This window comes from Astyanax mexicanus, chromosome 7 (assembly GCF_023375975.1).
Source record: "Astyanax mexicanus isolate ESR-SI-001 chromosome 7, AstMex3_surface, whole genome shotgun sequence".
Taxonomy (NCBI): domain Eukaryota; kingdom Metazoa; phylum Chordata; class Actinopteri; order Characiformes; family Acestrorhamphidae; genus Astyanax; species Astyanax mexicanus.
The window spans coordinates 39,646,778-39,663,688 of NC_064414.1; positions in this window are offsets into that span (position 1 = coordinate 39,646,778).

The window sequence follows — 16,911 nt, forward strand, 5'->3', positions numbered from 1 at the left end:
CATGACATGATGATTGGACCAATGGAAATGCTCAAAAAGGACATAGAATAAAACATTTTTACATTGACAACCATTAGGAGAAATTTGAGGGAGGGGAACAAGTGGTCCAGCAGTCTAAAGCGCTGCCACCTTGATCAGGAGATCCCTGGTTTGAGTCCCGGTCATGCTGCTTGCCATCAGCTGCCAGAGCCCTGAGAGAGCTTAATCGGCCTTGCTCTCTCTCTGGGTGGGTAGATGGTGCTCTTTCTCATCATCACTTCAAATGGTGATGTCAATCAGCACAAGGCGTCTCTGCGCTTTCGTCCAAACACACTGGCTACTCGGCAATGCTGCTAAAAGTTGTGTATCACTCTAATTGATTTTCAAATATAATAACTTGTCCACAGAGGCTTTTATGAATGGAAAATTTCCCAGTCAATTTTTCTTACACCTAGTAAATGTGTCAGGATTAGGTAAACCCCCAACATTTGATCAGGAGAGAAAATAAGAGGGTGAATAACTTAAATTGAAGGGCTTATTTTCCTATGTTAACATATGCATATGCATATTGTATATTGTATATCTTATTGTCACTATTGGATGGAACCTTGTAGCTTAAAAATTGCACATTTTTAAGAGAAGACCTAACTGTGGAAATCATTGTGAAATTAGTTTATTCCAAAGTAATTTTGGAGCATTTCTATTAATGTTATTATAAGGACATTCTCATACAATATAAAGAACAGCTGCTAGATTTCAATTAAAATAGAATACATAATACTGTATGTATTGTCCGTTAAATTCATCTATTAATGAATCTAATAAACCTGCTGAAAATATATAACATATAATCAAATCAATGTGATAAGATTACATTACTCATATACTAATATAGATACTCCTAAAATCACAGATTTTGTATGATGTAATCTTTGGCCTGTAATTGATGGCCTGTTTGATTGGCTGTTGAATCTCCTCTCTGAAATGTAAATGGCCTCTTAAATAAGCAGGTGAAGAATTAAAAGGCGGGATTTTTTTAAGCTTTTCTCATCACTCTGTGCAGTGTGTGAGGCATGTCGTTTGTCCCCTGCTGTCCCCCTGGGGTTGTCCTGTGTGATTGGATGGCGTGGGTTGGTGACAGCAGTGTTAATTCTCTCTAATCCACAGCTCCAAGCTCTCACTCCCACCACCTAAAGCCCTGCCAATCAGCCACTGATCATCACAGGGTCCAGGGCCTTCAGGGCAGATTTAAAGCCCATATTGGCTGAAGTGTGGAAATAAAATAAAAAAAGTTAACAAATGTGTTAATTAACATTCTGATGAACAGATTTTCTGTGTGATTTCATGAATCCTAAGAGTCACAACTATGTAACTGCCAGCTCATTAAGAAACAAGTAATTGTGAGTATAAATCTTGAGTTCATGGTTTAGAGTGTTAGGCACAATCCCATTGCTTATTTTACCCCATACCACTTGCTCACCCTTCACCTTAAAACTGATTTAAGGGTAAGTGGTGGAAATCCTCCCTCTAAGAAATAAAACAACCCTTCAAGATACGAATTAACTAACTAAATAAATAAATAAGTTAAAAGATTGCTTCATTAGCATTGTAGGTGACCATGCCAGTCTGTAGTGATAGCAGAGGAGTTTAGAGGAAGGAACCTCACTAAATTTACGTCATCGTATCTCTTCATAAAGGATGGAGGAACACAATTATTCATTATCATTCAATCCTAATTCCTCTGTGATAGAGAGCTAAAGTTAGCTGTCTGCTAGATTTTCTTAAAATGTTCTAATTCCACCTTAAATCATGCAGCAGCCTCAGGTGACAGAGTGTAACTTTTGCACCATTTAAGGTGCAAAATGGGAAATGTAGCTAGCTGGCTGCCCAGACATACCAATAGCAATTTTCATTCTTGTTATGAAGAAAAGGATCATAATACATTGAAACTGCATTAAACGAAGGTAATTTTTAGTTACTGTTAATCTCAAGATGTTAAGCGTTACAACAACTCCCATTTATATTTTCAACCAAGAGCTGATCATCTAATTTATATAGACTCTGGTTTTATAAAAAAAAAAACAAAGAAACCACAAACAATAAAAGAAATGCATTATTTGCAAATGATTTAAATGTGTATAAACTTGAATGTGTATGGTAACTGTATTTACAATCTACATCAAACTCTTGAATGAGGAAATGAGAAAATGTGTTTTTCATGACCTGCGTCTTTTAAGTTACCCATTTAAAATACAGTGTATTGTAACTGTTTGAATATAATATGATTATTATAGAATCATTGTAGGACTTCTGGTAGTGTTCACAGTACTTTAAAATATTCTTCCATAGTTCTTTTTACTGTGGATCACAACAGTAAGCTGACTGAAGCTGTCTGAATGAGACGGAGCATGTAGAATGACCTCTGTCTGTGTAAATAAGGCTAATAAAGTTCCAGCTGTGATCAGAGTGTTGTGTTCTCATACCTTGTTGTTCTAGCAGTTTGGCACTACTCTTATTGTACTGTTATACTCTCCGCCTACACTCTCTGTACTCTCCACACTGAAACAGGACACTCACAGTAACACAGGATCTTTGATCTTGCTTTAATGGCTGTCTCAGGCTGCTCAGAGGTGTGATGAAGGAACCTCTGGCTTTAGCTTCTGACGTGATTTAGAGAGAGATACTCTCATATGCTTGCGCTTCTTTTTGGCTTGTGCTAAAGCCAGATCAGTGGGGAATCTGCTCACATGGAGTCGAGTCAGCTCTGAGTGCAGGATCTATCCTTCAAATCAGTGTGATAGTGCACCTATATATGGTCTTTATTGTGCTGGCTTGCTGTTGGCACTAGCTGTTTGTGAGTTTTCTGTATTGTGAAAAAAATGAAAAAGTGCTTGTACTCATTATATTCTCTTTGAACATACTGTACTTTGTGGTACTCAGTCATGTGTGTGTGCGTGTGAGAAAGGGAGAGAGTGTGTGGTGTGTGTGGTGTGTGTGTGCAGGCAGATTCTTGTGAGTATGAGTAGTAGCATCACAATGCCAGCCAGTGTCATAAATATGGAGTGATTAATCTGAAAGAGAGGTAGTGCAAGTGTGTGTGTGTGTGTGTGTATTTGTGTGTATTTGTGTGTGTGTGTGTCCGTGAGGATTTGTTCTCTCCACAGATTAAGAGCTGTTGATGTGTGAGTCATCTGTCGCCTAGTCTCCTCTTTGTAAAACATAAGAAGATCTCCACTGTGACTTTCATCTCCGCCATTCTGACACTGAGAGCTGGCCTCTCTCTGCCCTCTACTGATTTGGGAACTTTACTGTGAGGATTTGATTGCATTCAGCAACAACAGGTCAGTTAGTAGGGTCAGCATGGTGAATTATCACATCCTGATTTGAGCCCAGTGATTCAGGGTAGTCTCCAAACCCTCCGTGATCCTGCCTGGGATGAAGGAGAGAAGAACATGGATAAGGATGATCAAATACTGTGTCATTATCGTAGCAGTATGTCTTTAGTGTCACGCTATATTACAATAATGACATGCGACAGTAATTAAGTAATTAAATCTCCATTCCTGGAAAAAAGTCTTAGATGTGCTTAACTACATTGAAAGCTACCATGCAATAAATCATGGCTGTCAAAACCCTCTATCTCCATTTTTGACTCAATTTTCATTTTGTTTCAAAATGATTTAGAATTTGGAGTTATGGTTAGGTTCACACCGCAACCAACCAAAGATCAGAGGCGGAGTCAGACTTACAGTATCTACACATTAAGTAGGCATATTGGATTTTTCCACTAGACATCTTTTTAGATTTCATTCCAATTACAGCAACAGAGCTAAGCTTTTTCCATATTGTCGCTGTCCAATGAACAACAAAACAGCAACTTTACAAGAAATAGATAAAACCTTCAATGGATGTCAAGCTAAAAATATTTTTTTAGGTTATTTTGGAGAATTTCTATTGGTCCATTCATCAAGATTTTTTTTCTCCCAAATTTACACAGCCAATTACCCAACCCACTTATTAGGACTCCCCATATCACTAGTGGTGCCCCAACACCAGAGGATAAATACTAGCACATGTCTCTTCTGATACATGTGAAGTCAGCCACCGCCTCTTTTCAAACTGCTGCTGATGTAGCATCACAGAGTAGCATCACAGTGCTAGAGGAAAGTACAGCCACACAGTTCTGATACATCAGCTCACAGACGCCTTGTGCTATGTGAGGAGAGAGCGCCATCTACCCACCCAGAGAGAGCCAGGCCAATTGTACTTTTTCAGGGCTCCGGTAGCTGATGGCAAGCAGCATGAACAGGATTTCGAACCAGCAATCTCCTGATCATAGTGGCAGCACTTAGCCTGCTGGAACAATTGGAGCCCCTATTCATCAAGAACTTTTAACACAGTATAAAGGACAGTTCGTGTGTTCAAATTACTGCATGCAGTAAACTAAAAATGGACAAAAATGTTACAGTGACGATTTGCTCTGTTGGCTGAAAAAATAAAGTTGCTACAATCCAATTTAACTCCTTAAGCCCTGCACTCTGTCCAGGCCAAAAAATAAATGCGACGAGAGGGTCTTTGTAGTCGACCTTTGACCCAAAGAAGATGCCCAGGATTGTATTGACATATAATTTCTTTTTTTCATTAAACAGTTTTAATTACTCAAATACTAACTGTCGGCATTGTCCCATGTGTCCCTTTTTATCATATTTTGTACTGTAGATGGTGGGATACAAAGAGTTTTTAAAAAAGAGTTTTCCAAATCATATATTGAGAAACATTTTATGAATTTGTGATAGTTTTTCACAGATAAGTAAACCTCTAGGAGACACTTTGCCTTTCTAAAATACTCTTTTTACATTGAGTAATGTGAATTAGTTGCACATTTCTCCTATTACTGCTGTTGTTTATTAGTGCTGTATACTTTTCCAGCCTTTTGTTGCCCTGTCTCATCTTGATGGAGTTGACATAAATGGGTTAACGTTTTTTATGAAATGGTAAAATGATGTGTTTTATGTTTTGTTCTGAATAAGATATGGGCATATGAACAATACAAATTTATTTCAATGTATTTGCATTTTACCTGCATCACAACAATTTTAGAATTTGGGTTGTACATACATAAAAATGTTATCTCTACCATTAACCCATCTGTGAAGAGAGCACACAAGCACACACACAGGTCACAGCAATACCCTGGTAACAGAATAAAATGTAAGAGATACAGAGTGTTTGTGTGATACGTGAAAGATATAAGTTCATATTAAATGAATCAAACAATTTAATCAAACTTACAATTTTCAGGCCTGTGTGTGCTGCACAGCTCCAGGGGTCTTAGATTGTGGGTATGATCTATGCCCTGGTCCGTGACTGTAAGGAGTTTGTAGTGTTTTTGGAGTGTCTTACTGTTTCTTTGAGCCAATAAAAGAAACACTGGATTATTAGATGGCCGCAAGTTTTGGACATAAATGATTGGTTTCCCGGACAGGGATTAAGCCTAGTCATGCACATTATTTATTTTCAATGGATCTCTATTAAAATACTGTGTAGTCCAAGACTAGGCCTAATCCCTGCCTATAGGAACCTGTAGCATAGTGTATACTAGTATATAAAAACATAGTATAATTCCCTCTTCCATTCATAATAAATGCTTTTAAACTTGCCTGCAGCACGAATTCTGTTACATAAACCATTCATTCACTAAAAAATAACCAAATCCCACAAACACACATTCCAGCTCACTGCTTTAGAATGCTTCATTAGATTCCTCTAAATTGTCTTCAAGGTCACGTAGAAGAAGAATAAATGGAGTAACCTATGATGCTCCTTTAATTAAATTAGACATTTTTTTCCATTTTAATACTATTAAAGGATTATTTATACTTTTCTCTTCATGAGTTTTCCACTTCCACTTTAAACACACAGATGCTCTTAAAGCTCTTTGTTCCAATTTAGTCATGTGAGTGTTTCCTGCTTGTGAGTCCACATTGTCCAGTTATTTTTACAGTGGGTTTACAGGAACAGTGGTGAGCGTGTGTGTGTGTACGTGCCTGATTGTGTGTGTGTGTGTGTGTAATGAGTCACACTGTAGGTGATGGTAATCTGATGTGTACTGTGGTTAATCAGAGGGACATGGTCTCAGAGCAGAGTCAGAACACAGCAGGCAGTAAGGTGTGAAATGTGTGCTGGTTTTATAACATCTTGTATTCGTGTGTCTTTATCATTTCAGTTTCTTAAAAATTCTTATTAACTGAATATTTGATTTGGCCTTGATTTGATAGGTTTACCTGGTTGTATTGCAATTACAACAGATATACTCTTACTGCACTCTAGTGTTGCATCCAGGATGAATTTACAGTGCTCTACATGTGTCTACTTGAACGCTCTGTCCCAATGCTGCCATCTTGTGGTCAAATACTTACACTACCAGAGTTACATTACATTTTTTAGTTTATTGTTATGTATAAGTAAAGACGCTACACTCTATCGTATAAGTAAAAAGTATAAGTAAAATCTACACTCTATCGTAATTACATAGTTATAGTCCACTCTGTGATTTTTTTTGTTTTTTAGCTGTTAAGATAATTAGTGCATACCTGTCAAGTCTCCCGTTTTGGCCGGGAAACTACCGTATTTTACTCCTCTTTCCCGCTGTCCTCCCGTATTAGTATTTTCCCGTAAATTTCCCGTATTATATTAAAATAAAAAAATATATATTATTGAGGAGACATGGCACTGACCGCTCTGTGTCTCTTAACCAATCGTGGAGCCGGTTCAAGGAGAAAGTCCCGCCTTTCAGGAGAAACAGCCAATCAGCTTGCAAAGGAGGGTCAGTGTGAGGAAGCCCCCCGTCGCAGTTGGAGCTGCTGATGTTAAAACAGATCTGGATATACAGCGATTTTTCTTAAAGAAAGGTAACGGTAGGCTAATCATGGAAACTGTGATGAGATTTTTCTGATAGCTGCTTAAAAATACTCGTCTCCGAAATAAAACACACAGATTAAACCTTTTAAAATAAACAAATTTACAGCTTCTGACTCAGTTTAACTAGAAATGTGGAGAGGACCGAAATTAACTGAACTGATCAGGGGTGGAGTGATCAAAAGAAAGAAGTATTAATTAAAAATGATTAATTGTGTAGGCCCCTTAGGACAATTTTTTACTGATGAAACATATCTGGTCCATGTCCTTTTAGTAAAAGCTCATGATACTATGTTTAGGTCACCAACAGTCATTTTGCAGAATTTGTGCACCCTTTGTTCAATTTTAAATCCATTAAATAAATAAAAAATATATCATATAAAAGAGTGCATTTATTACAAAAAAGACATGAAATCTTAATTTTTTTTAAAAAGAAAAGGATTTTTAATTTGGCTGTATTAAAAGAATGACATATGTAGGAATGTCCACAACATTTCAGATTCTTATAATCTGATTGTAGTGTGTAAGTGGTTCACTTGTGGTTATTTTAGATTTTTTGTAAACCTGTCTTAAAATGTAAGGGATACTGAACCTTCGTTGGGCTGGTGGGACGGCTTTAAGCGTACAGAGGAAAATATCTCTTATTTTTTAATCTAAAACTTGACAGGTATGAATTAGTGAAGCAAATAAATCATATTTAGAACTATTCTCTTCAAAGCAGGGTTATGCTAAATTCAAAATTACAGAATTTAATTCAATTTAATAAAAAAAACAGCAATTAAATCCACCCTACAGGATGTTTAATTGCAATTTAGAGGAATTTGATACTTTTAACATAGATTTTTTTCTTCCAAATGGAAGTACAGACACTGACGTTATGCATACATTCCCTTTTTTGTTGAATAATTAGCAATATCTTCATTTTAAAACAATTAAATGAAACATTTTCTGGTAAATGTCATTATCATTTAATAAAGTACTTTACAGGGTAATACTGTTGCTTTTACTGGTCAACAGTTCCTTAAATGGTCTAAATGTTTAGAGAAATATTTTGTAGACTTGGATAAAGTAAGGCATTCTGGGAAAGTAAGTGCTGCCCTTTTTTCCCACAATTTGAACATTTTAATTTTCTGCTTTATTGAGTGTGTTTTTTTATGTTAAACTGTGTTTTATACAATAATATCTGAATGAAATGTATGTTCTAATCGTTTATAATATATGTTTTAAAGCTTTGTTGGTAAATACATCTTAATTATGTATTAATAATTTCTTTTCATTCTAATTACTGCAATTCAAGTTTGAATTGCAAGTCTGCTTCTTGTTTGCATTTCCAATTCGATTCAGAATTTTGTACAACCCTACTTCAAGGAACCCAAGAAACGCACAGAGTGGAGCTCAGATTGATTGGTAAGAGTGTTGTATGTGAAAATTAATATCTAACATCTACTTTCTAACCTATATTTCCACACACTCCTGCAGTAGTTAAATCTTGAGCTGAAAATTAAGGACCGGACCAGCTCCTCCGTAGCCTTCCTAGGGAAAAGAGCATCCTGTTTATGTATCCTGCTATTATTTATGTATTTTGTATTTATATATTATTTTCCTGTCAGCACAAAACAGCTTAGTATGTTAATATTTAGTGTACTAACTTGATTATCCTGCGCTGTTAGCTTGTGGAATATTAATATTGTGGAATATGCATTTGGGGCTCAAAGGACAAACCTGCATTACAGAGAGATACTGGCTACATCATACCAAGCCATCCAGAATTTCACTATGGCTTATATAGTATCTACAGATGTGCAGCTTCCTCTAACATGATCTAATCATCTGCAGTGTAAAAAATGTGGTGGTTTTCTTTCATTGTACTAACAAGAAACATTTCCTGTAAAAAAAAACATTTAAATAATTTGAAAGAATGTTTATTAATTCCATTTTAAAAACATTTCATTCCATTGTATGTGTTAAGTTATATCACCTTGTTCTCTTAATATTAAAAAGAAGAGTAAATGTTGATATTTAAAGATGTCCTATTTTTTCACATGACTGTATCCACTTTCGTTATACAAACCTCAGGGCACACAAGACCGACTGACCATTTTTGGACTTTTGGAGGTTAGACTCTAAAAGTGGACAGCATACTCATTTTCCACAAAAACATTTTGCCTTTCACAGCAGATCTTCTGAATGTTCTGTGTGTGATGTTGTGAGAATTAAAGTGTTTTTGTGAGCTTTCCTCAGGGCAGACATGCTTTCCTGACATGTTTACAAGTATGTTTCATTGTTTTGTTGTCTATAATAATGAATGAAAATGTCTAAGAGAAAGAGATCCAGACAGAGAAAGAGTGTGTGTGTGTGTGTGCATGTGTGTGTGTGTGTGTGTGTTTGTGTGTGCATGACCAAAATAAGTGGCAGAGCAAATGTCCATCTGTCACAAGATGGAACAATCTCCTGATTTTCTGTTTCTCAGTCGGGGCCAAGAGTTCACACTGATTAAAGCTAAAGAGAGTCAGAGAGGCCTAAATAAAGAGTCTGAATAAAGATCTGAGCTCTTTAGTCACAACTAATAACTTTTTCAACCAATAGTTTTATTTCAACAGTTTTATACGAATTTATATTAAAAAGCAAATAACGACATGTTTAAGAAGAGAACCTTTTTTTAGTTTTTGCAAACTAACTCCTTAAATAGCATCATGACAACACAAAGAAGGAACCATGGAAGAACCCATTTTTACAGACACTGGTCTGTTTCTTACAAGCCAACCAGTGAAAACCTTTTTTTACATTTGATACCACAAACACTTGTTTAGTATTAACTGTAGGCTAAATGTATGCAGTTCACATCATGTGTTGTATCACCGTCCCTAAGGGTATAAAGGAATATAAAGGAATGTTGAGTCCCACGTGTTGGTCTTATGCATGAGAATGTATGTGTGTGTGATATTCAGAGTAATAATGAAGCCTGTGTGCTCTAATAGCGTAGAACAATCTGTGGTTACAGAACGTGTTGCTCTGATATTTGACGCTAGTCCTGCAGTCCTGATTACACAGCCTGTACCAGGAATATATTTCCCCGGGTGAAATCGTGTGACCATGCAGATAGAAGCTTATCTCTTTTCTGACATTTCCCCCTAACGTTCCCATCTGATCCAAATGACATCAAGCATGAGACCAGGCACCACAAGATGTTCCTCTTCTCACCATGCAGAAAGAAAGGCTGTTTTAGCTCTTCTTCAGCTATACCCCCAACTCCCCAATAATTAATACAAAGAAAACAAGTGGCCAATAAGCACACTGAGAGTCTGAGATCTTCTATATGGCAACTAAAAACTCCTTAGCACTGCTATAGTATATTGTGTATTAGGACTGAGGAGTCAAATCAAGTCAAATTTATTTATATATCGCTTTTTACAACTGATGTTGTCACAAAGCAGCTTTACAGGACAGAGAATCAGGAAGTACTAAAGCCCAATCCCATTTCACCCCTTGGCCCTACCATTTACCCCTACCCTTCTTTTCAAGTGTAACTCTTAGGGCTGAAATCCTCCCCCTAAGAATTGGGACAACTCCTCATGCTCCCTATACCTTACCAGGAGCGCTAAAGTTCAGTAACCTAGCTGCTGCTAACTTTAGGGCATCGTATGTCTTCAGAAAGGGGGAGGTGGTGCAGAAATTAATCATTATTATCCATTCCTTAATTCCTCTGTGATGGGAAACTGAAATTCGATTTGATTAGCTTTTATTTTATTCTATTTTTCTGTTCCACCTTAAATGCTGCAGTCCCATGCTCTCTGTTGCATCATTTATGGTTGAACGGAAAAATTAGATTAGCTAGCTAGCTACTGAGACTACTAGCAATCTTTATGCTTGTTATGAAGAATTCTGCCATAAAACATTGAAACTACACATTAAACTATGGTAATATAGTGCTAATCTTTGGTCCCTTGTGCTGTCACCTTTCCAGTGACTCTCATACTCCTCTGTTTGAAGTGTGCCTCTGAAAAATCTCTGTTTAAAAAAATAACAAGCCCTATGCCTTCCCCCTACCCCTCCAGCCTAACTAGAATCGGGACACTCATATCCTTTGACGTGTAAGTGCAAAACAGAGGGGTAGGGGTAAGGGGTGAAATGGGATTGGGCCTTAGTCTCACATACAGTATAAGGGGACCATTCTACCACTGTCCAGGCAGCTTTGTCAATAGTACAGGGTCAGTATTTACACGACATATCAAAATCTTTAGTATAAAATCGGTGGGAGTATTTCCCCTTATGTGGACCCTTTAAACTGATGAGGCAAAACATTAAGACCATCTGCCTAATATGCTGGTCATCTCTGTGCCACCTAAACAGCTTATTTTACAAAACCTTTAAAAGCAAATATGCTATCTGTCATCAAGAGCTTTGCTTCTAACTAAGACCCTACTAACTGCTGTCAGTTTTGAAGTGGATCTGTTGTGTGTCTGATAGAGATCCATGCAATCTTCTTTCTTTTCACCACAAGGTCCAGTTCAGTTGCTAAAATGTGCCCACTGTATATAGTTTTAACAGAGGAAAGTTATAGCATGGGCACTCTGACTGATCTGCCGCATTAGGATGTGATGCACTGTGTCATGAGATATTCCTCTCAATTTTAAAGACTTTTAATACAGTAGCCCATTTATTAGTTATGCCTAGAAGGAATAGTGCTCAATAGTCACATTGATGAGTCTTGGGCACCCAACACCCAATCACCAGTATTTGATTTATCTGTTCACAAACAACTGTTGGTGATTTTTTTTACCCCAGTTAACCAGGAGCACACAAGTCTTTAAGTTGCTCAAGTCTTCATGGCTGACCATTTTATCTTCATCCAACATGTTAAATATAAAAACATTTGATTTACTCTCTAACATATATACAATACATTCACATATGCCATTGTTGCAGAATATTCAACATTATTTACTTCATCAATGAGTGGTGTTAATGTTTTGGCTCATCAGTATAAAACCTACAGTACAATGACGGTTTATTTTCACATTCACCTCTAGAGGGCAGAAGTCTCAGTTCTGAAGTGATGCAGTTTACACCATGTCTCATAATGTCTTTCTAGGTTCTTTCTAGTTGGGCAAACTAGGCCTTTCAGTCAATACCGCCTGATTTTAATTTTTATCAGATCAGATCAGATCAGTCTAGTTTAGTTCATGTAGAATATAAAAACCTTTTCATCCAAAGTCAATTTTAAATTTTATTAATAAAAAATAATAAAAAAAAATGTCAGACCTACATATCTACCACAGAATAGCACGGAAGAATGATGAGGTTAAACTTAGATGTGTCAGATTTAAATTGACATTGTTGCCATTTGATGTGAGATGTTTTTTTTACTGCAGATTAATGCTTGAAAGGAAATATCCTGACTTAATCTAACAGGCAAATTAGATTAATTAGAGAAGGTGACAGGTATGAAAATAAGTACATAGCTTTACTTACAATAAAATTGTATACCCTACCAGTTACTATGGTGCAAACCAACATACACTGGCTCAACACCATGCCAAGCCCTCAAAAACCTCCAGTAGAATTGCTCATTTGCTTTTTGACACTGTGTGACATAAACAGCAGCAGCAGAAGCAGTAGTAGTAGTGTCCTTAATAGCCTAACAGCAACAGCATGCCAGGAGCAAATATCTAGTTGCTGAGATATTCTGAACGTATTAGTGTAGCTGTGTTCATTAAAACAGCATTAGCGTCATGCTAATGTACGCGCAGCTCTACATTTCTGACTAAATCTGATTTAGGCCACAGTTGTCACCTTCACAATCAAAAATAACCGACACGTCTCCCATAAGAATGCCACGGTCTAAATTAACTGTATGAGTGGGGGGTGTATGTGTGTGTGTGGAGGGGGGTCTACTCCTGTGAGAGGGTGGAAATAGGACAGCTACTCTGAGGGCTATACGGTGGGCCTGCCCACAGGAATACAGAAATATGTCTGTGATTTAAGGCCACTTCCGGAGCGGGAGAGAGAGAGAGAGGGAGAGAGAGAGAGAGAGGAGCTTTGTGGACGGCCCAAATTGGAATCATATGCAGGGTTAATTGGTGCCTGTGGTGTCAGAAAATAGAGCCACAGATTGTTTCATTTCTACAGGAGGGGCCTGAGGGTGGAGAGGGAGACAGACTACTTTCAGATCAACCTGCTTTCTGGCTCTCAAGTGATGTTTCCGCTGTGCATTTATAGTAATTCCCCACTAGATCACTTTCTCTTCCTCTCTCTCTCTCTCTCTCTCTTTCTCTTCTGCTTGCCTGTCTTCCTCTCTGTCACTATGCCCTTCGCTCTTTCTCTCTCTCCCTCTGTCATTCTGCATGCCTGTCTTACTCTCTGTCTCTATGCCTTTCTGTCTCACTCTTGTTTACTATAATTACTGTCTACACCTTTTATCTTTCATCGCTTTCTCTCTCTCTCTCTCTCTGATTCAGCTTGCCTGTCTACCCTCTCTGTCACTATGCCTCTCTCTCTTTCTCTGTAATTCTGCATGCCTCTCTCACTCTCTGTCACTTGTCTCTTGTTAACTATAACTACTGTCTTTCATCCTTTCTCTTCTCTCTTTCTTTCTCTCTCTGATTCTGCTTGACTGTCTCCCTCTCTGTCACTATGCCTTTCTGTCTCACTCTCTCACTCTGCCTGTCTCTCTTGTTTACTATTTTTACTGTCTACCTCTTTCGTCCTTTCCCTTCCCTCTGTCTGTCTCTCTCTCTCTCCCTCTGTATCTCTCTCTCTTTTCCCTCTTTTTTATCTCTGAGGGTCTATCTCCCCCCCCCCCCCTGTTGAAAGAAACAGCATGGCCAGCTCAAGCTGGTAAATCTAGTTAAGATGGTTCACCAAATTAGAGTTTGACCAGCATAGTTTTGAGTTTAGTTGAGTTTAATATTTGGATTGCATGACCCACAGGACCCGCATATAGAAACATGACCAAAACCAAATCCTTTCTTTCCCTTTGCCTGCTTCTCTATTTCCTTTCCCTTTGTCTGTCTCTCTATTTAACTATATTGCTTTCATTTTACATCTCCCTTTCTCTCATTTTATCTGATCCATTTTCTCTTTCTTTCTTTCTTTCTTTCTTTCTTTCTTTCTTTCTTTCTTTCTTTCTCTATGCCCATGTGTCTCTCTGTCTCTCTTTCCATCCTCTCCCGCTTTCCTTTTGCTTGTCTGCCTGTCTCTCTCTCTCTCTTTCTCTATTCCGTTTTCTATTTCACTGTGTTCCATTTTCTATCTTTTTTCTCATTCTTTCTTTTTTCTTTCTATCTCCATAACTCTTAATCGGAGTTAAAGACAGAGAGGAGGTTGTGTGTCTCTCTGGACGGCTCAGTGGGGAGCGGTGTGAGGAGAAGACGCTGAAACAAAGAGGCCAGTGAGTGTTGGAGGGCAGAGCTCCGGCAGGGCAAAGGGACAAATACATACAAAAATCATTTTTCCATGTAGCAACAAGAGGCCAGCCCAGAGCAGTAACACACACACACTCACTTACACACACCCACACCCCCCCCCCCACACACACACAAACCCGTGCCTGAACAAAGACTCATTCCTGGCTTCACGAGAACTCACATCCTGATTTGTAGAGCAGAAGTGTGTTTGTTTTTCCAATGCACTGTATAGAGTGTGTGTAATAAAGAGGCTGGGTGCAGTAATACCCAAATTTAGCACAAAGCTAAACACAGCCAGACAGACTCTTAAGTGTATATAAGAAGAAATGTAACATGTCACTCACTGTCACACAGTAACCTTCTATCTCCGAAATGGCAAGGAGAAGGAAAAAACACTTGGAGCGTTTCTAATGGTCCATTCATCTTAAAAAACTGCCAGATTCACAATATGTACACTAAAATTGAGATACAAAGGGAAGTAAGTGTGCAATACCCAGTGCAGTAACTCTAGTCTGAGAAAGAAGAAGATTAGCAAGGACTCTTTAAAAAAAAGCTGAATCACAAGTTTTCTTGGGAGTGTAAAAAAAGGCCGTCATAATTTGAAGGTTTTCTATTTTTGGCAGGGTGATTTTGAGCAGCGCCGAGAGAAGGGTCAAAGTTCACATTTTTGCTCCCAGACTGGAATTCCTCCATCATTTTTTCCATTACCCAGAGTGTTGGGGGAGGGCTTAGAGCCCCAGTCACAGCCTGCTATCAGCCAATGGAGGAGAGAAGTTCAAACACACACACACATACACATACACATACACACACACAAACTCTTTCCCCCTGCCCCCTCCTCCATGTGTTTCCCAGTGGGATATCCTGTTCAGGGCCAGTAGTGTAGTATTTGCACCATTTGCAGGAGAGTTGATGGAACACATTACCTGAGACTGTTATCAGACGGTACACAAAGAGAGCCTGCCTTTATTTTTAGGTTCATTTCCACCAGCTCACTTGTGTTTATCCCGCTCTCTTTCCAAGCACAGTTCAGGCAAAGCCATGTTACACAAGTAACAAGGAAAAGAAAAGGTTATCTAAAATAAATAGTAGATATGTTCACTCTGCACACTCACCCACTTGTTGAATGATTTGTCTTGCCTGTTTCCCTCTGGGTCTGACAATACACAGTGATGTTGTTCATGGAACTGGTAACTTTAGCTGAGTTCTGATTTAGCTAAGGAACCCCTCCAGCTCGTTATTCTGGTAAACAGTTTTTAACTGTGACTCATAAACTGATATTAATACATATGTTCACAGTTTATGTTCTACACTGTGAAGCCACAATATTGTTTTCTTAGTTACCACACTAAAATAAAGCCTAAAGTTCTCCAGAAATGTTAGCTAGCACAGTGTTAGAGCACTCTATACATTTTACAGGGCTCATACAAACTGGGCAGTTAATATATTATAGCTCTGGCAGAAGCTATGATAATGTAATAATGCTTCATTTTAAAAGAAGTGCACACAGAAGGCCAAATATTTAAATTGTTCTATTATTTAATCGTAAATTAACTATTTAAACAATGTTAAAAACAACTAAGCTTATGAAATGGTTAGAGTAATACATGCATAAATGAAGTAAATGAACAGTTAACATATAATTCTCATGGCCAGCTCCCTCTGTAGTTCGTCAGGAATTCCTAGGCATTCCTAGTGTTGACTTTGCATTTGGTAACTAACCATGGGAGTTCTCAACAGATGGTCGAAAGAGGTGAAGGAGGTCATCATTAGGTTAAAAAAGCACTGATGAGCTTGGGAACACTAAAAGGCAAAGAAAATCATGAAAGTAAAGTACACAATCTAGTAGTTCTTTCTCTGTTAAAGTAAAGACAAAACATCTTCATAACATCTTGTCATGTCAAGAACACTTGGAGTAGGTAGGCGTAACACTGTCAATGTCTACAATCCAGAGATGCCATAAATAATCTCCTGAGAGCTCTCAGTAGTGTGCATCTTGAGGGTAAACCTGTATTTATTTTACATTTACTTCAAGATGCAAACCCCTGATAACTGTTACGCGGGAGACGGAGGGATGGACGTAAGTGCAAATATTTTATTTAAACAAACAAGATAAAATGAAACAGTAAACAAAACACGGGTAACGCAAACAACTACAAAAAAAAAAAACAAGGCAGGGAGAATATAAAACTAGAACAAAGACTAAGAAACACAGACTACTAAACCAAGACTAGGATACATACGGACAGCAAGGATACGAGGATACAAAAGGTACAAGGATACAAAGGATACAAAAGACTCGACACTGAACATTCTAAAAGAGGGGCTTAAATACAAGAGGACAGTGAGAAACACCTGGGTTTGGATGACGAGGGGGCGGGGTAACAGACAGGACACAGGTGAGAACACTAATAGCTAGGGCAGGGCTGGGGCGGAGCTATGGTGGAGACAGGTACAAAAACAACAACACAAGCACATGGCTGGGAACACTTGACAGGAAAACAGAGGGGCAGGAGCACAAGAGACCAAACGAGGGAGAAACAGAAGACAGACATGGGCTAAGGTGTTACAATAACATTTACGAGCAGAAGGGCAAAATTAGTTTGCT